Below are 25502 nucleotides of genomic sequence, written 5' to 3' on the forward strand. Positions count from 1 at the left end.
TACGTGTACACAGTGTATGGCCTACAACCCTTTGTAGGGCCGGCCGCATAGTTTAGGGTAGGCATGTAAAGTGCAGGTAATGGTTATCGATGCAGATGTTACACAGCAAGTCGTCTACAACCCATGGTGGGCCGGCCGCGTATTACAAGAGGCACTGCATAGGAGTTCAAAGTGAAGGAGCCTCTAGGCAGAAAGAACAAGAAGACCCGAATTTAACATGGATAGGAAAAAAAGAGGTAAACCTGAAGAAAGATATAAAAGAGGGTTAGCTGATAGGGAAGTGTGCAAGGGAGACGGAGAGAGTAGAAAAAGAAAAAGAGCTAATGCAGGGGGCTTAAAGGCATATAGGAAGAAACGGGGGAAGAGGCCATTGTGATTGTGAGGTCCAAGAGTTGTGATCCGAAACAATATCAAAGAGAAGTAGGGCGGTGGGGTGAGCAAAGGCATATGATAGTTAGATCGCCCTTCGGGGTATACTGTGGTGGGCGCTAAAAGTGCCCGTTGCTCAGCGCTAAAAGAGCCGGTTCAGCTTTATTAGTTCGAAGGGAGTGCAGTTGGCCTCAGAGATTCGCCAGGCTTCTTTTATGTGAAAGTGAGGGGTGGTCCTGATCCTGTTGCTCAAGGACCTTGATGTCCCTAGATAGGTTGGTTTCCAGGAGGCGCACGTCTCGTGCCCGTGCAATAGCAAGAGATGTGATGTGTCCTCGGATCGTGACCTTGAATGCATCCTAGGCGGTGGGGTGAGCAAAGGCATATGATAGTTAAATCGCCCTTCGGGGTATACTGTGGTGGGCGCTAAAAGTGCCCGTTGCTCAGCGCTAAAAGAGCCCGTTCAGCTTTATTAGTTCGAAGGGAGTGCAGTTGGCCTCAGAGATTCGCCAGGCTTCTTTTATGTGAAAGTGAGGGGTGGTCCTGATCCTGTTGCTCAAGGACCTTGATGTCCCTAGATAGGTTGGTTTCCAGGAGGCGCACGTCTCGTGCCCGTGCAATAGCAAGAGATGTGATGTGTCCTCGGATCGTGACCTTGAATGCATCCCACACTATAGGGAAAGAGGTTTTGGTGATGTTGTTAGTTGCAAAGTAAGACTCAATGGCAGCTCACAGGCTCTCTACATCCCAAAGAATATGCGGAGGTAGATGCCAACGTGGGGCCTGAGGAGTGCAAGTAGCGGGATCACTCAGGAGGAGCTCGAGATGGGCATGATCTGAGACAGATATGTCGGACATGGAGACCAAGAGCAATTCACCGATCAGGGCATGGGAGATAAAAATTTGGTCAATACGAGAATTTGAGCGGTGCACATGTGAGTAGTAGGAGTAATTGCGTACGTCAGGAGAGCGATATCACCAAGAATCTAGCAGGCCAAGATCCGATAGCTGCCTCTTAAGGGCCAAGGACATTGCCCCTGCCCCATGAAACAAAGCGTCCCTGCGATCCATTGCGGCATCCCACACCATGTTAAAGTCGCCCCCTATGATTAGTGAAGGATCCACCTGTGGTATATGCTCCCACAAAACTGCCCGTATATCTGGGTCCTGCGCCTGGTTGGGTGTATAAATATAGCACAACGCAAAAGAGCGGTGTCCGATCTTGACCCCCACCTTAACAAAGCGACCATCTTGACTACGAAATACCTTGGTTTCCCCCTGCCTGATGCCAGGTCTACAGAGTATTGCCACTGCAGCCGTTTTAGTGGGGGCTGTAGCCCAGAATTAGAGAGGGTAGCACGGTGAGCCGTTCGGGGGATTTCCACCTTTACCAGGTGGATCTCCTGCAGGAGGATGATGTCAGGATTGATTTTTAGTAACACTAGTAGGTGAAAAAAGACTCCCCTCTTTCACGTTTTGAAGTGAGGTCATGCAGCCCAATTGTTCACGGTGCTACTTACATTACTTATCTTAATTTGGAAAGAAGTTTTTAGGCGACCATCCTGGGAAAGCAAGTGAGGAACTTCCCCCATGGGATTTTGTATAGATTGTTGTAATCACAGTTTTTTTTGCTTGAGTGCGCAACATCGTGAGAATGTTTTACGATAAGTGTTCAGTGCACAAATATTGCTCGTGGTCACTATGAATGATACATGGCTTGTAAGAGCGCTGATTATTGGTCTTGAGCTGTATGAATTAAATGCACTCATGAAAAGTATGAGTGATATCTTTTCGCACACAATTTTTTTTGTGTATCAAGGGCAACTGCATGCAGTTTGAACACAACACGTGTGCGATGAACTGGAAGCAGTTATCCAGTTGCATGATGATCATGATGCACCTTTCACGCCCACTGCGCTAGCTCTGCATCTACTAATCTTCAGAGGTTGAAACTTTACTATATCGATAAGCATCACGTATGTGTATATGGGCCATATGTATCAAGCAAAATTGCATTCGCAAACGCCGGAATTCGCAGAATTTCGGCGTTTGCAAATGCAATTTTGCCAAATGGTATGTATTAAGGCAAAATAAGGAATTGCAAAATTTGCAATTCCTTATTTTGCGATTGCATTTAAGGAATCGCAAATTTTGCGATTCCTTAAATGCAATGTAAGAAGCACCAAAAAAGTGCAATTTGGCCTTAAGGAATCCTTCCTTGGTGGTAATTTGCAATTTCTTTGAAAAATGCACTTTTTTAATTTTTCAAAGTGCCATGTGACACACATACATGCCCTTAGGGCATGTATGTGCGCCACATGTGCACCCATGCTTATTTCAGGGGTGCAACAGGGTGTTCTTTTGACACCCCTGCACCCTTGAAATTGCATTCTCAATTTGCAATTCGCTAATTGCTAATCGCAAATTGAGAATATCTTCCCACTCGTTCCTATGGGCCTCTAGGTCCATAGGAATGAATAGGGAGGTATTCCTTAATTGCGAATCGCAATTTTCGATTCGCAATTAAGGAATATGTAGGATTCGCAAAATGTATTGCAAATCCTACATACATATAATTTTGCGATTCTCAAATAGCGATTCGCAAAAAATCGCTATTTGAGAATCGCAAAATGACTTTTTGATACATATGGCCCTATATACTTTATCGTTTCAATACTATTAAAGATTGGGTGTAAATTTTAAGTTACATAACCACCCTACGCATGCATGCCTTAGTGAGTGTGCAATCACTTTTTGAAAGGGTCTTTTCTGTCTCTTACACCATTGGCCCTGAAGAAAACCAGTGTGACTTATCCAGAAGGCAATTTTAGCTGAAACCTAGACCATACACTCAGATGTGTGAGACCACACATTTTTCTTTTCACATCCACCACTGATTTTAATCCTACCCCAAGAACACATCACTAAACCTATCCTGAATAGGAAGGGGGTCCTGGAGGCAGTTTTAAAATCTCACCCACAATTTCACTTTATCACAAAAAAACATCTCCGCTGTAATCAGGAGTCGTAGCACACCTAGGATGCACTCAGCATTGAAGTGAGAACCCGATAATAAAGCATGCTACCAACTAGGTTAGTGTGTGAGAGTTCTTTTAAAAACCTAATGCTTTTTTTCAGAAAAGACTACTGAATGGACATTAGTTGTCAGTTGTACAACATGGTAACTAGCTCATTGTTTTTGTTAGATATATGAGTTTAGGGAAGAAGGATGAGCTTTTATGCTTCTCACTCTCCTCCTTGTTTAGTGCAAAAAATAGATCAGACAACACCCAAATAATGTAAACAAAAGTTATAAACACCGCTCCACTAGAAATACTTTTTTTAAAATTGTGTTATTCAGTTTTTATAGTAGTGCAGAAGTGTAGCACCATCTTTTTTGAGAAAACAACCAACCATTAATGCCCATTGGTGAAAATCTAAAATCTTGGTTTAAGTTTATATGGTGTGTTGTGAATGCTTAAGGCACTGATCCTACCTTCAAAGTGATCTGTAAATGCTCCCTGAATCACATACTTTCCCTACAGCATTACTTATTTCTATCTTGTGCTGCATGAACACCTATTAACACCAACATCCATAACAATTACTCTGCTGCTCTCTTAACTTTACTTCAGGTAAATCCCAAATAACACAAAAACACTTTTTTATGTGATATACAGCTGTAAGTTCTCAGGTATGGTAAACAGCCAAAAGTCTCGAACAAGCATACATTAAATCATTTAAGTGAGGTTTTAGGAATGCATTTCATTCTGCAAAGTTGAAGCAAACATTCATATTATAGTACAAATTATTTCGCTTCTTGTTTATTGGGAGTCAAGTGGCCATTGGCCCATCTTTCAAAGCCCTAATTGTCATTAATGTTGTGGACCATTCCAACAGTTCCACGCATTGATTTCAAATGCAGGCGTGTTCATTTGGAGGGAATCGTAACTTTTTTCTTATCAATGCAGAAGCATAACAGGGCCAACATCTGCCCGCTAGTCTCTGAAGAATCTGGAACATTTAGCTGCTCTATCAAATGTGGCACTTCTTTTACAGGGAAATATATATCTTTCTCCTTAGAGTTAAACGGAAAAGAAAAAAATGCAATCTAGTTTCCTTCACTGATGAAGGAGATATTATTAGCAAAAATTAGATTTGTTTTAGCAATTTACCCTTAATCACATCCTTTTCATAGCATGAACGTTATCTCAAGTAAAATGTTACTCTTTGTTTGGAGAGTCTTAAAGACAGGCGCTTATTAATCAAGCGCTGTAAGTGTATTTGCAATTATCTGGTGTAGGAAGCTGCCTCTCTATATAGTAAACCAAAATGAGGTACACTGTGCAGAGAGTCCAGGTATACAGGTAGTACTTGCTTTAACAAACCCAAGATGTTCTATTTGTGGTAGTGTGATCGAACAGCCTAAGGCTTATCAGAGGGGAGAGAGAGACACTTGTTGCACACACAGGCAATAAATAAGACACACACTCCGTAAGAAAATTGAACCCCAATTTAGAAAAAGAACTTAGATTTATATATTAATTTAGACACTAAGATCTTTGGATCTGGTAAGTACTTCTCAAGTTAACGATTTTCAGACACTTAGAAAATAGAGCTCGTTTTAGGCATGAGCCTCGAATGCAGTAATTTTATTCTATGGGAGAAACATACTCTGCTTAGGGGTACGTTCAATGGAGTTACAGGGTTGTTCTTCTGGACTTAAAGTGAGTAGATGCCTAGGTCCTTAGAACCACCAGTAGTTTTGGTTTACCTGTGCTGGTGTGCCTGGGTGCAGGGGTTCTGGTCGCAAGGGTAGCCTCGAATGCTATAGCTGAAGTCTATGGAGAAAACATGTAACAGAAAAATCCTGCAAGTGGTTCTTGAGGGTCTCTAGGACAAGGGAGAACCGTTGGTAGGCTCGGACTCTTGCTGTGAAGCTCGGGTGCAGAGGTGTTTTGTCTGGCGGGTTGCTTGCGTTGGAGGCTCCACTTGGTGGAGTGAAGGATAGGACCTCCTGGAGCATGGTGCTTTCCTTCTGGGTGGCTGCTGCATTGGTGGACCCAGTGGTCAGCAGATCGGTGAACATTACATTGATATGGCTGCCTGTAAGCTGCAGGGAAGTGGCTCTTACACTTCCAGGGAGATGCTGGCTGGTTGGCAAAGTACTTTCAGTCCTCAGAGGCTTTTGGGGGATTAACAACTGTAAGGCAAGTTGGGTCTTTGTAATTGTCGAGACAGGAGCAGCCAGGCAGGGTTTGGTACCAAGTTCATAGCTAGTCCACAGTTCTTGCATTCTTCTGCGTTTCCTTGTCTTTCTTCTTCTTTAGTCAGGTGAATCTGAGTTTCTGATGTTGCGGTGCCACCTAAATACTTAATTTAGTGGCATTAAGGGGAATGAAGGGTCGTAGCCAATGGGCTACTCACCCTTAGGGTCACTTCACCCCTCATATACTGCCATTTCCAGTGGGGAGTGGGCATAACTCTCTCCTAGAGTTCCTAATTCCACCAAAAACAATATTATGTAATCCTTCTTTCGTGGTGCACACCAGGTGGCCCATCCTATGGGTGTGACTAGCCTGGTGGTGCAACAAGCCTACTTGTATAACCGTGTCCCCATCTGTACTTGTGCCAAATGGGCCTCAGGGCAGGGGATGGCATCTTCCAGGTCTGGGGGAAGACCGGACGCATACCAAAAGTGGCAGGGGCTTTGAAGCCCCTAGCCTTGCTATGCTAAATCACTAGCCATCCTGCTGGAGGAGGTGTGAACACCTTCCTCTGGAGCAGGAATAGTTTCTGGCTGCAACAAGCTTGGCCTCCCACCTGCAGGGGGTCCGATTAATGTCTGTTGTGGCAGCCTGGATGATACCAGTCAGCCAGCACACTAGAGGGTGTTAGGTGTTTCAGGGGGCACCTCTAAGGTCCCTCTGAGTGCATATCATAATCAATCTTGTACTGGCATCATCCCTCCTCCCGCATTATAAAAACCTATTAAAATGTAGGAGCAATGATTGCAAAAATGTCACAAGCAACTAGACAGCTGACTAAAAGTGTAGACACTGGAGAACTGTACCCCTACCAGGGATTCCTCATGTAAGGAATTGAAATGTAAGCTGTTAAAATGGGACTAAATCCTATCTTGACACCCATCATGTAAAGGTCAAACTAGCAGAAATGGGACTGTGACCCATAAAGACATAGAAAAAATAGAGTAAGGGGGTCAAACAAGGGAGGAATATTTAACGACCATAGCAACTCAAACCCCTGCAGTTACTAGAAAAAACAATGAGAGATGCTAGGTCAGTGATGTTGTCTGTCAGCTGTGTTGGACCAGAAAAAGTGAGTCCACCAAACCACTAATGAAATATTGCTGGGTTGAAGAAAATTCCCATCAGCCCACCCTTATGGTGGAATATCGTCATGTGGGATAAATCTCATAAGTCCAGATCTCACCCTACGCACCTGGTGATTGTGCGGAGAAGGATTATGATAGTATTTATCGCAACCACAGCAATTTTCAAATAGTGCAGATGGAGTGCAGTGCTAGTGAAAAACAGAGTGAGGAAGTGTAACAATAAAATTGACTCAAAGGACAAAAAATATGTTTATTAGATATTATCCAAGGGCCACAAATTAAAACAACGCCTGATCAATCAATCAATCAATCAAGACATTTATAGAGCGCACTACTCACCCGTAGAGTCTCAAGGCGCTAGGAGGGGGGGGTGCCGTTACTGCTCGAACAGCCAGGTCTTGAGCTTCTTCCTGAAGGAGAGGTGGTCTTGGGTCAGGCGCAGGTCGGTCGGTAGGGAGTTCCAGGTCTTGGCGGCCAGGTAGGAGAAGGACCTTCCTCCTGTTGTCGCTCTTCGGATGCGTGGGACGGCGGCGAGGGCGTGGCTGGTTGATCTGAGCTGGCGCTTGGGAGCGTAGAAGTTGATTCGGTTGTTGAGGTAGCTCGGGCCTTGGTCGTGTAGGGCTTTGTGTGCGTGGGTGAGGAGACGGAAGGTGATTCTTTTCTTGACGGGGAGCCAGTGCAGGTCTCTCAGATGTCCGGAGATGTGGCTGTTTCGTGGGATGTCGAGGATGAGTCTGGCTGAGGCGTTCTGGATCCGCTGGAGTCTCTTCTGGAGCTTGGCGGTGGTTCCGGCGTAGAGGGCGTTGCCGTAGTCCAGTCGGCTGGTGACGAGGGCCTGGGTGACAGTCTTCCTGGTCTCGGTGGGGATCCACCAGAAGATCTTCCGTAGCATGCGTAGGATGTTGAAGCATGATGAGGAGACAGCGTTGACTTGTCTGGTCATGGAGAGGGAGGAGTCCAGGATGAAGCCCAGGTTGCGTGCGTGGTCCGTTGGTTTGGGTGCGGTGCCCAGGGCGGGGGGCCACCAGGAGTCGTCCCAGGCGGAGGGCGAGGAGCCCAGGATGAGGACCTCCGTCTTGTCTGAGTTCAGTTTCAGGCGGCTGGTCGTCATCCACTCGGCTACATCTCTCATCCCTTCGTGCAGGTTGGTTCTGGCGGCGGCGGGGTCGTTGGTCAGGGAGAGGATCAGCTGGGTGTCGTCGGCGTAGGAGATTATGTTGAGGTTGTGTTGGCGTGCGATGGCCGCGAGGGGGCTCATGTAGACGTTGAAGAGGGTGGGACTCAACGAGGATCCTTGGGGGACGCCGCAGATGACTTCGGTGGCCTCTGACTTGTACGGTGGTAGGCGGACTCTCTGTGTTCTTCCGTCGAGGAAGGAGGTGATCCATTCCAGTGCCTTCTCCTGGATTCCGATGTTGCAGAGGCGCTGCACTAGGGTGCGGTGGCAGACAGTGTCGAATGCCGCGGAGAGGTCCAGGAGGATGAGGGCCGCTGTTTCTCCGTTGTCCATCAGGGTTCGGATGTCATCGGTGGCAGCGATGAGGGCGGTCTCGGTGCTGTGGTTGGCTCGGAAGCCAGACTGTGAGGGGTCGAGGGATCCATTCGTCTCGAGGAAGGCGGCCAGCTGTTTGTTGACGGTCTTTTCGATGACTTTGGCCGGGAAAGGGAGGAGCGAGATGGGACGGTAATTCTTGAGTTCGGTGGGGTCCGCTGTAGGTTTCTTGAGTAGAGCGCTGAGTTCTGCGTGCTTCCAGCTCTCCGGGAAGGTGGCGGTGTCGAAGGAGGTGTTGATAATGTCCCGCAGGTGGGGTGCGATGACCCCGTCGGCCTTGTTGAAGACGTGGTGAGGGCAGGGGTCGGTCGGAGATCCGGAGTGGACGGAGTTCATTGTGCGGATGGTGTCTTCGGTGCTGATCGGAGTCCAGGCGCGGAGGGTGGTGGTGGGTGGCATTGCTGTGGTTGCGGCGTGCGTCGGTTGGATGCTGAAGCTGTTGTGTATGTCCGCGATCTTGTTGTGGAAGAAGGAGGCGAGGGAGTTGCAGAGGTCTTGCGACGGGGTGATGTCGTTGTTTCCGGCGTTGGGGTTGGAGAGCTCTTTTACGATGTTGAAGAGTTCCTTGCAGTTGTGTGCGTTGTTGTCCAGCTGGTCCTTGTATGCATTTTTCTTGGTGGCGCGGATCAGTTGGTGGTGTTTCCGGGTGGCGAGCTTGAGGGTGGTCATGTTGTCCATTGTTGGTTCCCTTCTCCACACTTTCTCGAGGGCTCGGCAGTTCTTCTTGAAGCTCTTGAGTTCGTCGGTGAACCATGGGGTTTTTCTGCTGCCGGGTCTGCTGGGCGCGGTCCTCAGAGGGGCGAGTTCGTCCACGCAGTTGCTGATCCACTTCGTGAGGTTGTCGGCGGCCTGGCTGGGGTTCGCTGAGCCGGCAGGAGGGTGCTGGCTCAGGGAGGCGGTGAGCTGGTCTGCTGTGATCTTGTTCCAGCTTCTTCGGGCAACCTGTTGCGGGTGGTGGTGGATCGTCATTCTTTTGAAGGTGAAGTGGACGCAGCTGTGGTCCGTCCAGTGGAGTCCTGTTGCGTGGCTGAAGGCGATGTCTTTGCTGGATGAGAAGACGGCGTCGAGTGTGTGTCCGGCGAGGTGGGTGGGGGTGGACACCAGCTGCTTGAGTCCGAGGTTGGCGAGGTTGTCGAGCAGGGTGATGGTGTTGCGGTCGCTGTTGTTCTCCAGGTGGAAGTTGAGGTCCCCCAGGAGGATGAAGTCGGCGGAGGGGAGGGCATGCGGGCTGATGAAGTCGGCGATGTCCTCGCTGAATCGTGTGCGTGGTCCCGGGGGTCGGTAGATCAGGGTGCCTCTGAGGGTGGTTCTGGTGTCCGTGTGGATCTGGAAGTGCAGGTGTTCGGCGGTGGTTAGGGTGTCGTCGGTGTTGGTCGTGATGCGGATGGTGTCTCTGTGGATGATGGCGATGCCTCCTCCCATCTGGTTGGCGGTGCGGTCCCTCCGGGTGATCTTGTAGCCCTCTGGGATGGCGATGGCGATGTCGGGCGCTGAGGAGGCGTTCATCCAGGTCTCCGTGAGGATAGGCGACGTCAGGGGCTGTGGTGTCGAGGAGGTTCCAGAGTTCGATGGCGTGTCTGTGGACGGAGCGGGTGTTGAGCAGGATGCACTTGAGGTGGTTGCTGCTGGTGTTCGGCTTGGCGGGTGCTGGTGCAGGGTAGGTCCAGATGCAGGTGAACTTGCAGGCGTGGCAGCTGAAGGGTCCGTGGGTGTGCTTCGGGGTGGCTCGGTGACATCCCGGGATGCCGCCGGTGTTGAGTGCGAGGAGGTCGGCGGCGTTGTAGCTTCGTCGGGTCGGCGTCCGTCGGTGGGGGCCAGGGGTCCTGGCACTGGGTGCGGTCCAGGCGCGGACGGGCGCAGACGGGCTTACCTTTGGCGCGCCTTCGGCGCACAATCGGCGCGCCCGCTGCGCGTCAACGCTGCGCGTTCGCACGGTCGCCATATATGGCGACGTGCGCGGGGGGGCGGAGCAGCTGGGAGGCGGGAGCGGGGAGGGTACAGAATGCAAAAAGGGGCGGGGTTAGCGGCGGTGGCGGGAAGCGGGGAGGGGGGACGAAGGGCAGATAAGCAACAGGCAACACAAGAAGGAAAATACAATACTGGGAAAAAAACAGGCAATACAGAACGACAAAACAAACTGAAAAAACGGCAAAGAGAACAGGGGCCGGTCAGGCGAGCACGGACCACGCCGCGCGATGGTTTCAAATAATAACTATCTGTTGGCGCGGTGCAGTGGGGTCAACATGTTTCAGCTCTATTGGATGAAGTATCCAAGCATTCTTCAGGACCAGATAGTTCTAGCAACTGCAAAAAGTGTGGAACTGTGAATAACAGAAATGCTAATAATCATACACAAAGATAATGGATTACTCCTACCAGAAATATGGAACTCAAATTCTAATCTGGCGGATATCCAATCATTCTTTTCTTCCTAAAAAGAGAAGGTTGTGCAAACCAGTAGGTGAAAATAGTGCATGGAGACATCACAATAAAAAGGACACAACACAGCAACACAGACAAGGCAAAGAGAAAATCTCTCTGAGCCGATCAGAAGACCAAAAAAGTCCTCCTGATGCTAACCAATACAAACTTTGTAGTTCAATTTAGTATAGTAAGATAGAACTTACCCATCATTTTGTGGGAAGTAACCTCACCTCACCCGGCACCCGCTCGGGAAAAAGGGAGGCCCCGCTCTGTTAGAATGGAAAATGAAGAAACACACCTCAGAGCCAATCTTTAGAGGTGTGATGATATATTAATCCAACATTCCCAATAAATTTCTAAATGCCCAGTTTTCAAGAAAGAGAGACTCACCCTTAACATAGAATTGGCTGTAAGAAAAAGTATAGACCAGTCTTAATGACAAGAAACCATTCTATTCTCACCAGTTTGACCAGAGAGAGAGTGGTTGCTAATATATACTCTGTATCATGATTTAGTACATGTTGGAAAATAGCTGAGAGTAGATAGCTGAAAAACGAAATCTTGTAAGTCTAAACCTGACAAACAGAGTAACAGACACGAGAAAATAGAGATGCAGCATAGGTTCATTGCAGTCATGAAGAACCCTACCTGTCCGTCGGTACCTCTAGGCCAGCGTCCGAGAGGGAGTGGAGGTAACTCGTCACTGCTCGCGTGTCTATTTTTATACCAAAGGTAATTGTTTAACTGAGAACACCTGTCTTAATTCGTCAACATGGCCGAGATGCGCTGACTCTGCACATGGACGCTACACTTAACTCGCGCATGCGTCATAGAGCAGTGCCATAGTGTGTATATCTGTAAAAATGACTATCAGGATAACGCATGCGCATGGAAGTAAGGCTGTAAATTGAAGCGCGCTGTTTGTTGAGAGACGCATGCGCTACCCAGATCAGCTATTATTAACGCACATACGCCTTAACCTAGGGATTAAGGCGAGCGTCTGAACGTGAGGCGGCAAATGGGTGCGCGCGTCTCTATCATGAGACGCATGCGTATGCCAAGTCGGCTATTCTTGACACGCATGCGCGTTACGCTAGAAGTTGAAGCAATTGTCTATGTGAAAGACGCTGTAATAGGGAGCATGGCAAAGAGAGACTATTCTAGCTACACATATATGTCTCAATAACGGTGCGACAGGCGTCTACCAATAGATACATAGAAAGGCTATGTTGTTTATCACTTTATCGATATTTACCTAATGCCATAGAATACTAAGATGGTCTAATTTAAATTTGAAATTGTCATATAAAGTTTATGGCAAATAGGGAAAAATAAAGTTATAATAAACATAGAATAATCATACAGGGCATGTGAGAAAACTTTAGATGTGTGAACTCAGTAATGTTATGTGAGACACAATGCTGTTCCTAAGTTACTAATGCCTATATGATGTATAGTATAGATGTTAAATATAGTGATAATACAGTTGTATGGATATGGCCTCAAATCAATCATAACGATGTCCACGGTATATCGTCATTAAGGCCATTGATGTCACTTTTAAGAAGGTAAACAATTTCTGTTCCTTCACGAAGAGGAATCTTGATACATCACTTATGTGGGGGGGAATGTATGGATGTTCTAAGATCACCCAGTTCATGTCGTCCGCTGAATGTTTAAGAGCCAGAAAATGATTGGTTAGTCTTGTGGATTGTTTTCGGCACCTGATGGTGCTTTTATGTTCCCCTATTTTCAGTTTAATCCTACGGGTGGTATGCCCGATATACCTAAGGGAGCAGGGGCAGGTGATTATATAAATGACCCTGTCGGTGTTACAATAAGTGTGTTGTTTAAGTAGCCATGTTTTCCCTGTTCCCAAGTCAATCGTGTTGGTCTTCTTTGTCTGAGGGCAGACACTACAGGAACCACATGGAAAATGACCTGAAACTGGTGGGAGTTCCCACAGGGTCATGGATCTATCAGTATTCTGTGTCCTAGGTCTAGTGTGGACCAGAGTATCCCGCAAGCTAGGTGCTCTTTTGAACGAAAAGAGAGGTGGAGGAATGTTGGCATCAGTGATATTAAGAATACCCCAATGTTTCCGAACAGTCTTTTGGATTTTGTTAGACGATGTGTTGAAAGTGCTAACGAATGTCAGTCTCTCTAGTGGTGGTTTAGGAGGCCGCCTTTCTACTAAAGCCTCGCGATTATTGTTGGATGCACGTTTCCATGCCTTCTTAACCAGGTATTTTGGGTATTGGCGTTCTTGCAATTGGGTGGAAAGAACACTGGCATGTTTGTTGAACAATTCTTTAGATGAACAATTCCTCCTGAGTCGGAGAAATTGACCCATAGGAAGGTTTTCCCTGAGGGAGCGAGGATGATGGCTATTAAATAGCAGTAGAGAGTTTCTTGCCATAGGCTTTGTGAACAATTCACTTTGTAAACCACCTGCTTCAGGGAAGATTGACAAGTCCAGAAAAGACAGTCTCTCATGGCTGTACTCAACTGTAAAGTTGAGATATTGATTTTGTACGTTCAGCCATTCATTAAAGGACTGGATCTCTAATTGGGAGCCTCGCCATACCACCAGGATGTCATCTATATATCTCTTCCATAGCACCACATGATGGTAAAAAGGGTTGCTATGGTTGAGAATGACATCCTCTTCAAACTGGTGTACATAGAGGTTGGCGAGGCTCGGGGCGAAGACACTGCCCATCGATGTCCCGGAGATCTGAAGGAAAAACTGGTCCTCAAATTTAAAGAAGTTTTCCTTCATGGCTATTTCAGCACAGGCTAGAATGAAGTTGACAGGGGTGATGCTATCAAGATCTTCTAACGACAAAAGATGTCTTATGGTATCAAGGGTGTCTTGTTGAGGTATACAAGTGTAGAGGGACTCAACGTTGAAACTGACTAATAAATCGGTCTCTACATTGAACTCTACACTGGGTAGTAGTCTCAGGACATCAGCTGTGTCTTCTAAATAGGTAGGCATTTTCCTAACCAAAGGTCTGAGGAAACAGTCAACAAAGGTAGAGAGGGGTTCAAGAAGAGAACCGATCCCTGAAATGATGGGACGTCCCGGTGGTGGTCTAGTGGCTTTGTGGATCTTAGGAAGGCAGTAGAACCCCGGTATAACAGGGTTCTCTGTCACCAGAAATTTAGCCTCATGAGGTGTAATCCACCCTTCAGTATTGCCCTCGTCTACCAAAGCCTTAATCTCAGTGAGCAATCGCGGAGTGGGATCTTCAGACAGTCGCTGATAAAATAGCTGGTTGTCCAGTTGTTTAAGGCATTCCTGTCGGTATTGAGACATATCCAAAATTACTGTTGCACCCCCTTTGTCCGCTGGTTTGATTATTATAGACGGATCTTTGGTGAGGCCAGTCAGTGCATTCCTTTCCAATTTCGAGAAATTTTGAAATTCTTTCGAATCAGCATCTAGTAGTTGTGAGATATCATGTCTGACAGCTTGTTCAAAGGTGGTCACCTGAGAAGGAACTTGGAGACAGTCCAATGGGAAACCGATCCATCGGGCATACCACCCGTAAGATTAAACTGAGAATAGGGGAACATAAAAGCACCATCAAGTGCCGAAAACAATCCACAAGACTAACCAATCATTTTCTGGCTCTTAAACATTCAGCGGACGACATGAACTGGGTGATCTTAGAACATCCATACATTCCCCCCCACATAAGTGATGTATCAAGATTCCTCTTCGTGAAGGAACAGAAATGGATCTACCTTCTTAAAAGTGACATCAATGGCCTTAATGACGATATACCGAGGACATCGTTATGATTGATTTGAGGCCATATCCATACAACTGTATTATCACTATATTTAACATCTATACTATACATCATATAGGCATTAGTAACTTAGGAACAGCATTGTGTCTCACATAACATTACTGAGTTCACACATCTAAAGTTTTCTCACATGCCCTGTATGATTATTCTATGTTTATTATAACTTTATTTTTCCCTATTTGCCATAAACTTTATATGACAATTTCAAATTTAAATTAGACCATCTTAGTATTCTATGGCATTAGGTAAATATCGATAAAGTGATAAACAACATAGCGTTTCTATGTATCTATTGGTAGACGCCTGTCGCACCGTTATTGAGACATATATGTGTAGCTAGAATAGTCTCTCTTTGCCATGCTCCCTATTACAGCGTCTTTCACATAGACAATTGCTTCAACTTCTAGCGTAACGCGCATGCGTGTCAAGAATAGCCGACTTGGCATACGCATGCGTCTCATGATAGAGACGCGCGCACCCATTTGCCGCCTCACGTTCAGACGCTCGCCTTAATCCCTAGGTTAAGGCGTATGTGCGTTAATAATAGCTGACCTGGGTAGCGCATGCGTCTCTCAACAAACAGCGCGCTTCAATTTACAGCCTTACTTCCATGCGCATGCGTTATCCTGATAGTCATTTTTACAGATATACACACTATGGCACTGCTCTATGACGCATGCGCGAGTTAAGTGTAGCGTCCATGTGCAGAGTCAGCGCATCTCGGCCATGTTGACGAATTAAGACAGGTGTTCTCAGTTAATTACCTTTGGTATAAAAATAGACACGCGAGCAGTGACGAGTTACCTCCACTCCCTCTCGGACGCTGGCCTAGAGGTACCGACGGACAGGTAGGGTTCTTCATGACTGCAATGAACCTATGCTGCATCTCTATTTTCTCGTGTCTGTTACTCTGTTTGTCAGGTTTAGACTTACAAGATTTCGTTTTTCAGCTATCTACTCTCAGCTATTTTCCAACATGTACTAAATCATGATACAGAGTATATATTAGCAACCACTCTCTCTCTGGTCAAACTGGTGAGAATAGAATGGTTTCTTGTCATTAAGACTGGTCTATACTTTTTCTTACAGCCAATTCTATGTTAAGGGTGAGTCTCTCTTTCTTGAAAACTGGGCATTTAGAAATTTATTGGGAATGTTGGATTAATATATCATCACACCTCTAAAGATTGGCTCTGAGGTGTGTTTCTTCATTTTCCATTCTAACAGAGCGGGGCCTCCCTTTTTCCCGAGCGGGTGCCGGGTGAGGTGAGGTTACTTCCCACAAAATGATGGGTAAGTTCTATCTTACTATACTAAATTGAACTACAAAGTTTGTATTGGTTAACATCAGGAGGACTTTTTTGGTCTTCTGATCGGCTCAGAGAGATTTTTTCTTTGCCTTGTCTGTGTTGCTGTGTTGTGTCCTTTTTATTGTGATGTCTCCATGCACTATTTTCACCTACTGGTTTGCACAACCTTCTCTTTTTAGGAAGAAAAGAATGATTGGATATCCGCCAGATTAGAATTTGAGTTTCATATTTCTGGTAGGAGTAATCCATTATCTTTGTGTATGATTATTAGCATTTCTGTTATTCACAGTTCCACACTTTTTGCAGTTGCTAGAACTATCTGGTCCTGAAGAATGCTTGGATACTTCATCCAATAGAGCTGAAACATGTTGACCCCACTGCACCGCGCCAACAGATAGTTATTATTTGAAACTATCAGGCGTTGTTTTAATTTTTGGCCCTTGGATAATATCTAATAAACATATTTTTTGTCCTTAGAGTCAATTTTATTGTTACACTTCCTCACTTTGTTTTTCACTAGCACTGCACTCCATCTGCACTATTTGAAAATTGCTGTGGTTGCGATAAATACTATCATAATCCTTCTCCGCACAATCACCAGGTGCGTAGGGTGAGATCTGGACTTATGAGATTTATCCCACATGACGATATTCCACCATAAGGGTGGGCTGATGGGAATTTTCTTCAACCCAGCAATATTTCATTAGTGGTTTGGTGGACTCACTTTTTCTGGTCCAACACAGCTGACAGACAACATCACTGACCTAGCATCTCTCATTGTTTTTTCTAGTAACCCATAAAGACATGCCATGTGTAAGGGTTATTAATGTAAACCGTGTTAATGGAACTGACACCCATTGAGCCCCCCCTCCTGTGAGGGTTTTTAATGTAAAATGTGTAAATGGGACCGACAACCATTGAGCCACCCCTCATGTAAGGGTCATGTGATGTACTGCATAGAAATTGGATTAATACCCATTACCGTCCCTCATGTAAGGGAGTGCAATGTGCAATTAAAAAACTAGCGCCATATACCCATTAAACGATCACTCACGTAAGGATCTGTGAGGGTAACGTGCAAAGAAACAACAGGCAAGTACCACTGCTATGACAATCCCTCAAGAAATGCTGTGTAACTACAGACCCAGAGATGTGTGACCACCACCCACTGAAACATTAAGACCCTCCTAATGTAAGGGTACCCAAACTAACCAAAGAGTGTAATGTAAAATGTCAGCTTCACAACAAAGCGTAAACGCAACTGTACAGCCATACAAATATAGCTAAACCCCCAAAATAAATAGATTCTCTTGGAGTTCAACTCGACCAACTCTCAAGACTTTTACTGGACCAAACTCATCTATGGGACTGCATCACCACACTAACAACACGTTAGCCCAGAACTGAACTTTCACACACTAGAAAAGCACTCCATATTTTGAGCTGAAACCCTCTCACAAAAAAAAGTAAAATTGTTCATCGAGCAAAACAGTCATGCAGAAATAGAATGTTGACATGGTAAACACTATGCCGGTGAGCGACCCCTCACCCGAGTAATGCCACTCTGGGCACCGTCTAGTCTGGTGCCCCCTCAGAAGTAGAATGACTGTCCCAAGTGTAGTGACCCAAAAGTAAAGTACTGGAGAAAAGTCAAATTAGGTAGCTGGAAACAAGAATGATCCCATTTAATGAAAGCACCTCACACTTGGTTGCTTGAATGAGGTCGTATGAAGAAACACAAATCCAATGTCAGACGTTGAAAATGTAAAAAAACATTAAATGATGGGAGACCATCACACACCTGTATATTATCAATCTGTTCCTATTCTCCGCGGAGAAGCAGTGCACCGTGCTCTTACAACGTGCCAAGGCTATTTTATAATCCCTTACTCCCTTACCCGCACTGCTCACAGTCCGGCCGAACAGGCTAAGGAGCAGAACACGTAGTGTAGCAAATAACCGAACATCGTGGTTCGCGTGCTGCAGATGGACCATAATGGTGGTACGCAAATTTGACACTGGTCAGGTTGCTCTCGGAGTGTACGTGCTCCCAAAACGTCTTTGCATAAAAGTTAGTTGCATAGATTCCGTTCATGGTTGCCAAAGACAGCAGCTTTTCTCGCAGTCCCTTCACGCGACCAAGAGCAAACAGTAAATGGCGCGCGAACCACTTCAAATAAATGTCTCAATCAAATGTCTTTAAACGCTGCACTATACCAACTGTAAACAGGGCTCACTCACCCAAATTCACAATTTGACAGATTCTCCACATGGTGTACCACACTAAACAAACTGCTGGTCCTGCAACCGGCTTACCCGCATTTCATTTAAAATAGATACCGATGCTGGCTTCTCGTAGTGTTGAATCTGTTACACAGTACAGAGTCCACACACCTGATGTCAAGTTTGAAAGTCAAAGCACCATCTGATTAAAGCTGGTGTTAATTCCACATAGATCTATAACAAGGTCATGCCTCACATTTAGACCATTGAATTACACACAATACTTGAAAAACGCTGATCCTAATTTTTGCAGACAATACTTTCTTGGTCAACCTTTGGAGATTCAGCTTGGTGGAACAACTCTGTGTACTGGAGGTTGTCTTCAAACCAGAGGTCACTCAGGAATGTTATAAAAAGAAGTACGCACTGGCTAGGGCTGTCCAGTGAAAAGGACACTGGGGGTGCTGCAGGACGTACTTTGTTGCTCTGTTCACCTGTCTGTTAGTATGTCATCTTCCTCTTCAGTATGACCATTTGTCAAGCATGTGTCTGTCTCCAGATCACTGCCAAAATTATATTGTGATGTACCAGATATAACTGAGGAGTATCTTTGTAGTTTCTTTATTAGGTCTTAGTTACAGGTTAACATCCATGTAGAGCAGCCCCACCAGGAGCAGCCTGCCTGCTGTTCAGCCCATCTTCAACTGTAACACCTCACCATGCAGACACCCAAACATTTCAATCATCTCCATCACTCCAACATTCTACTCAGAACACTCACATTGGCTGAGCAGTTAGGAACCAGGTAACATAGGAGAAACATTAATACAGAGGCATGATATAACATAGACCTTTTTGAACTGACTGCACAGGGGGTATTAACGTAAATTGATTTTTGCCATACTAATTGTCACTGTGAATGCATGGAACTTGTTTAAAAAATCCTTTCCATAGAAGTCTGCTTTGTTTTTGCAATCCCTCTCCCCTATAATCAGCAAAATGCATGCTTGAACAACCCTTGCAGTACAAATTTAAAACGTTATTTTATTCACAATATTTTCATTTTTACATCGCAATTAATGAGTGAAAGAGCGTGTTAGGATTTGCAGGTGTTCGCTGACTTATCAGGTTTCAAGAGCGATATGATCAGGGCCGTTCACATTGAGGGTGGAAGAACGGCCAACTCCCATGCCTCGGTATATAAGGCCTTAAGGACGGGAACCAGCAAGCCTACATAGGTTTTTTTATACAAAAGTCAGCCATCTGGTCCAGGTGCATTACAGGAGTTCTAATCTCATCTATCTTCCTCGATGTCGGCAGCTAGGAACTCCCGCTGTGAGTTGTTAAGCCAGCCCAAGGCCACATCATCTAAATATGAATCTATTTCCAACTGACCCATTTTGCGTGTTGTGTATAAAGTGGAGTAAAAAGTTGTAAAGGTCTTTAAAATATCAGTTCTGTCTTTATGAAAGTTACTGTCTGTATCTTTAATTTCCAGAACATAGTTGGAAAATTGGGGTTTACAGATCAGCTCAGTCAGCGCCTTCCCAGGCCACTTGCCCTCCCCATAGTTACATGCCTAAAAGTGTTTACTACAAAACAAGAATTCCCTCTCTGCAGTGGTCTGACATTAAGTAAGCACGTCTCTGAGTTTATCTTCCATCTCCCCATGTCCAGGCCCAGCCTGTCTGGACTCTAAGCGCTTAATCTCAATTTCTAATTTTGAAAGTGTGTTCTAGATGTCCCGTAAAATACCACGAAGCAGATTCCGTGAATAGTAACTTTACAGGCCTCCCATATCATGACCAGCAGTAGAACAGAATCTGTGTTGCATTAAAATAATTAGCAAATCTCCTGATTCAATTTTTCTTGGAATGAATTGTCCAGGAGGACCATAGGGGAAAGTCTCCAGGGAAAGTAGGTTGGTAGGTCAGTTGGGGGAGTCAGCTTCATCAAGACTGGTGAGTGATCCGAGTATGTACGGGCAGATGGGTAGCCTGCGTCAGCCATTCACTCAGGCCTCTAGAAATGAGCCAGTACTCGAGTGTCAACCAGTTTGAATGTACAGTCGAGTAAAACGTGCCTTCTTTGCAGATGTAGAGCTCTCCAGGCAGAGAATAAATGGTTGTCAGTCATAATATCTTGAATGTGTCTGTGTGCATTGATGTAGTGATGGGCTTGGGGATGTGATCGGTCCACATGAGGGGCTAGCGCTATTTTAAACTCCCCGCCACAGAGAATGTGAGTTGAGCCAATATTTATCACTCGCCCCAGACCTTAATAAAGAATGCAGCATTGTCAATATTTGGGCCATAACAATTTACTAGGATAATGGAATGACAAGCAAGTCTGCCCCACATTTTTTTTTAGAGGTTAATATAGCGCAAACTAGACCTAAAGATATCAGGTATCAGAGCATTTGACATGAGCACCAGTAGCGTTACAGAAGGACACATTCATTTTTTTGTTAGGCACGGGGAGCTTAAGTGATTTGCCCAGAATCACAGGATGTTAAGCTCCGTTGCAGAGAATAGAACCCGGTTCCCCAGCTTCGAGGTCGACCGCTCTAGTCTTTAAGGCTGCATCCTCTCCCACATTATACAGTAACATCCCTGCAGATCGTTCAAAGTTCCCGCCGGGACTTAAGGTGTATTTTTCTGTATTAATATGTGCCACCCATCTAGAGGCAAAGGTGACATTTGATGTGGGGCTCATGTGGGTTTCTTGTAGCATTGCAACCTGAATATGATGTCTGTCTAATTAAGATAGAATATTTCTACATTTCCGCTGGTTTCACAGCCCCTTCACATTCTATGTCAAGAAGTTCCAGCTTGAATGAGTGGATGAATCATGAGTGTCTGTATTATCAGTCACATTACCTCCTCAGCAAAATCAAATGGATTCACAAAAACAAGTTAAATAAATCTTGCATAATGATGGGTATGTTGTGATCACAGAAATGCACAATAATAGCCCCAAAACTAAATCATTTCCCCACCCCCACAAGCTCCACAAGCCTAAACCTGATGGAAGTAAAGCTCCCTCCCTCATCAATATTGAAAAGAAATTTGAGAATGCTATACCAAATAAACTAGAGTCTAATCATAATAAACAAATGTATAACAAGAAGTACATTCAGAGAGAATTCTGGAAGACAGGCAAGCAAGAGAAGATACAGAACAGATTGAAGCAGTGAGTGCTGGAGATAAAATGTAGGGGAGAGAAAAGGGGTGAAAAGGTTCAAAGTATGGAAAAGGTTAGAGCAATGATACAGAAAGAGAAAAAAAGTTGTTATCTGAAACAGAGGTATCCTTCCGGGGCATCGCCAGGAACTTGGAAGTGTTTCCCCAAGTCAACAAAGGTGTCCAGGCTGTAGAAATGGATGTTTCAGTCAGCTAATGAATCTTGCAATAAAGTTATTTAGATAGCTGAAGCTGCATAGCGTCTGTGTGTCCCCAGCCCCAGTATAGTGTGTAGAAGTTAGAGAGGGGATCCGGCCATCCATTCACTACCAGCATATGAGTATCTGATAAAGACTGCAGCACAATTTGATGGACAATAATATTAGATTGACCTGGTTCTGACAAAGGTGAAGCTGGTCTAATCTCCGATGCATCTCCAGCTGCTGCGTAGGGATTCTCGATTGATGCTGCACAGGAAACCGTAAGCTTGGTGTGGATTAGTAAAGATGTGCTGTTTTCCTCTCTAACTGAGGCAAAGGCATGCTGGATATAACATGGCATAGGGTATACCGGCTTGCTGTAATTTACGTTTGACTGACAGCAATTGTTTCAGGGCCTCCTGTACTGCCATGGTGAAATCTGAATGGATGTCTATGGCATTTCCTTCAAAACTGAGCGAGCGCGGTTCTCTTGCTACGTGCAAGGTAGTATCCCAGTCACTGTAGTTTAGCAATTTAGCAATAATAGGCTGCGATGTAGTGTCAGGAGGGCGTTGGGATACTAGGGAGCAATTGGATCTTTCTACCACCAAGTGTTTGGAGAAAGCAGTGGCATCAAATAGTGTCGTAAGCAGTCTCCCCTCATACTCCTCCATTTTTCCTGCATTTGCAGATTCGGGTATTCCCAAAATCCATATATTGTTTCTGAGTGATCGCTCCTCCAAATCTTCATTCTTAGCGGATATGGCTTTCAGTATGCGCTCCATATTTAATAGCTGCTCACTCTGATGCAAAGATGTGTCCTCCAGATCGGTGATTCTCTGCTCTGCCTCTCTTGTGTGTGCATCATGCCTCTCCATTTTTTGTGTAATGAAATCCTTGACAGTACACATGGAGTCCATTTTGGTTCCAAGGAGATTAGACTTTTCTTCATCATGAGTAGGAGAGATTTCAATTCAGTGTCCCCAGTAGGATGTTCTGTGGGCTGCTCGTCAGTCATACTTTGATCTGTGTCGTTATTTTGTGCAAGGTTAGATTTGCATGCTTCAAAGGGTAGTCTTCATTGTCTAGCTTCCGTTCAGCCCATCTCATTAGCACCACTACCTCAATGGGTTTGCAGACAATATGCAGGGAGAGGTCAGCCAGACAGGTTCTGAAGGAGCTCTCTTCGAAGGTGCTCTCTTCTCCCTGAGGTAGCCGTCTTCGGAGCCCGCCACACCTCTCAATCCTCAGGTAGAGGGGCACCTGCAGACCCTGCAATGTTGTATTTATTCCTCATCCACTTCCAGATAGTAGAAGGAGAGGATCACTCGGCAGGGCAGAAGAGGACTGAATGAAGCACCCCAGTCCCTCGTGTATGTTAGAGCTGGAGGGGGCGCTATGCAGTATGTCGGCAAGGCATCCTCACCTCACGGCGATCAGGAGAGCATGTCGATTTTGCAGACTTAGATGCAATAATTGTGGCCTTGCCGTCAAGTGTCTATGAGGCTAACTCTTATGTGTCATCCAGGCCTAGTCAGGCCCGCAGCAGTGGGAAGAGCCACCATCTTCTGCCACAACAGAGCCGGAGACCTCACAACTCCCGCCTCCCACAGGCTGGACCGCCACAGTCGGCTCCTTGATCTCTAAGCCTGTCCATGTGAAGCAACCCAGATAGGGCCTATGGATGTTCCCTCAGATGTCTTCGAGTCAACCTCTTAAATATGTCTTTCGGGCTAGCCAGGTCACGTGGCAGAAGGGAAGCTACCGTCCACAGTCACGCACAGGTCAAAGTTCTCGCAGGCCTAGTCCTCTGCGGGCCCAAGTGCGGCAGGCCGAACCGCGATCTCACAGCCACCCCAGGTGGCTCAGCCCTAACGGGACTCAGGGGGAAGTGCCTCACGACAATTCAACAGAGGAGGGATGATCATGGGCGCCAGCGCCCCCTTGCAAGATCTCAGGATGTGGGCACTAATGCCCAGGGCCAAGGCGCCAGCCCGACCGCACAGCTGCTTTCACCCTCGCAGCTGGGAACAAGCGATTGGACCGAGGCCAGCCGACTACATGGTAACCCTCCGCCGCACAGGGCTCCACACTGCTCAGTAGCTCAGGTATTGAGGGTAGTGCTGTATTTCATGGGTATGCTTTCTGTAGTTTGAGATGATTGGCGGCGTTCTGAGGCAGGATGATGTCATATTATGAGCCTGGACGCAAGAGCCTCTCACAAGTGCAGTCATCTTGCTTGCCAGCTCTCTAGTGCCCCCCATATTTCAATATTTTCTTAGCATTTGAACCATTGGATTAAAAATATGTTTAAAATTAGTGCAAAGGAGTGAGTTGTTATTCCTTCTCCACTTTAACTATTTTAGGGAAGTGTATTTTAATTAAACTATTCAGTATCAGGAGTTATTGAACGGTTTCATAATGTTGCTAAGGGCCTAAACAGATAAGAGACATACATTAGAATATAACTACTTTAACCTTTTAAGAGTAAATACAGACATATAGGGGAAATAAGCACATAATGTATGTAATCATTAAAAGTAATGATTGCAGTATTTTTCAGAGATTGGTTGCGACATGCTCTTTTTTCTTAGAAAATTCAGGCAGAGTCTTGGAACATTACCCACTTTTTTCCAGCTGTACAAGGGAACAGAGCAAGCTATAGTCTATATTTTCTTTAGGCACTCGAAGAAATAAAATTTAGCAATCTAGAATGTATAATTTCTTTTGTCATACATTGAAAGATGGATGACCTTTATGAGAAAAACTAGGGTGAAGTGGTATTTGCTTTGTAGGTGGACGCATTTCTTAAATAGATATTTGCCATCGCTAGTTCATCAGCATGAATTATTCAGGAGTTGACATCATGGTCATGTTTTCTATCTCCAAAAAGCCATTCTTGTTCAATGTCTGTCAAGTGAGACTGTTTCATATTGTTTGGCCAATAAGTTTCACATTCCTATTTGCTGCTGCTGTGACATTTCACTTTTAACAGGCAGTCCCCACCCCCATTTGACACCATCATTGTTAATGGTAGTGGTGAATGTGCGCCTTTGCTTATTGACATATAAATGTATTTTACAGAATGATCTAACATTTCATCTTTGGGTTTTATTTCATTTGGCAAAAAGTCTCCTAAATTCATGCTATTTATAAAGATGACACTTGGCGAAGTCCCTGCGATCCTTAAGATTTGCACAGCATGTAATATAAAATGGGGTAAGAGAACCAACTTTGTCTATTTTGATCTTTTCAAAATTATTTATTTGGGGTAAATGCTGTCCGTAGTGGGTATATCAATGCCTATGGGCTTTTTCCCAAACTAGAAAAATGCAACCCAGCTTCCTGCACTGCAGAAACCAAGTTGATGAGCATTTATACCTATGGTATTATCTTTGTGCTTTTATCTGCATTGTGTCTTTGGGGGTGTTATTTAATGGAAGGTGTCAGTGTCAGGCAGACACAAGTGATAAATATTTAGACCAGTATAAATTTTTTTTTTAAATTGGAACCTACGATGGTCAATTTTGGATTAAATGTAAATGTCTAATGTTGGTGCATGAAAGGATGTGGATGCACTGCATTATGCATCATTCTGATAAACACACCCCAAGCTTAAAAAACAATCAGCAAGCACAACACCTTCCTGTTAAAAATATATCTCTCAACGTTGCACTCTTTGAATGAAGGTCTTCAGACTTCTGAACACCTATACAATGGATCGTCTCCAAAGGTATTCACATTTGTCACCTATTTTGCCCTTTTTGGTTTTTACTTGCAAATGTTGTTTTATCCATTGTGGGATTGCTGCTGCAGTCACAAGACAGAGAAGTACGGAGTTCCTTGGTGGGATATTAGCCAATTTGTGTATAATCTAGGTAGTGAGGAGATGGAGAATACCTCCTGTCGGAACTAGGACCCTCACACACCCAGCAAGCTAGGTGTCATGCTTCATCATATGGGTCTGCTCCTCGTCGAGCCGGCGCTGCAGTGCCCGATGGGCACCCATAGAGGGGCTCTTTATCGGAGATCTTTGGTTCCTTGCCGTATAAGTACCATGCGTGTG

Source organism: Lissotriton helveticus, chromosome 8 (genome assembly GCF_964261635.1).
Source record: "Lissotriton helveticus chromosome 8, aLisHel1.1, whole genome shotgun sequence".
Lineage (NCBI taxonomy): Eukaryota > Metazoa > Chordata > Amphibia > Caudata > Salamandridae > Lissotriton > Lissotriton helveticus.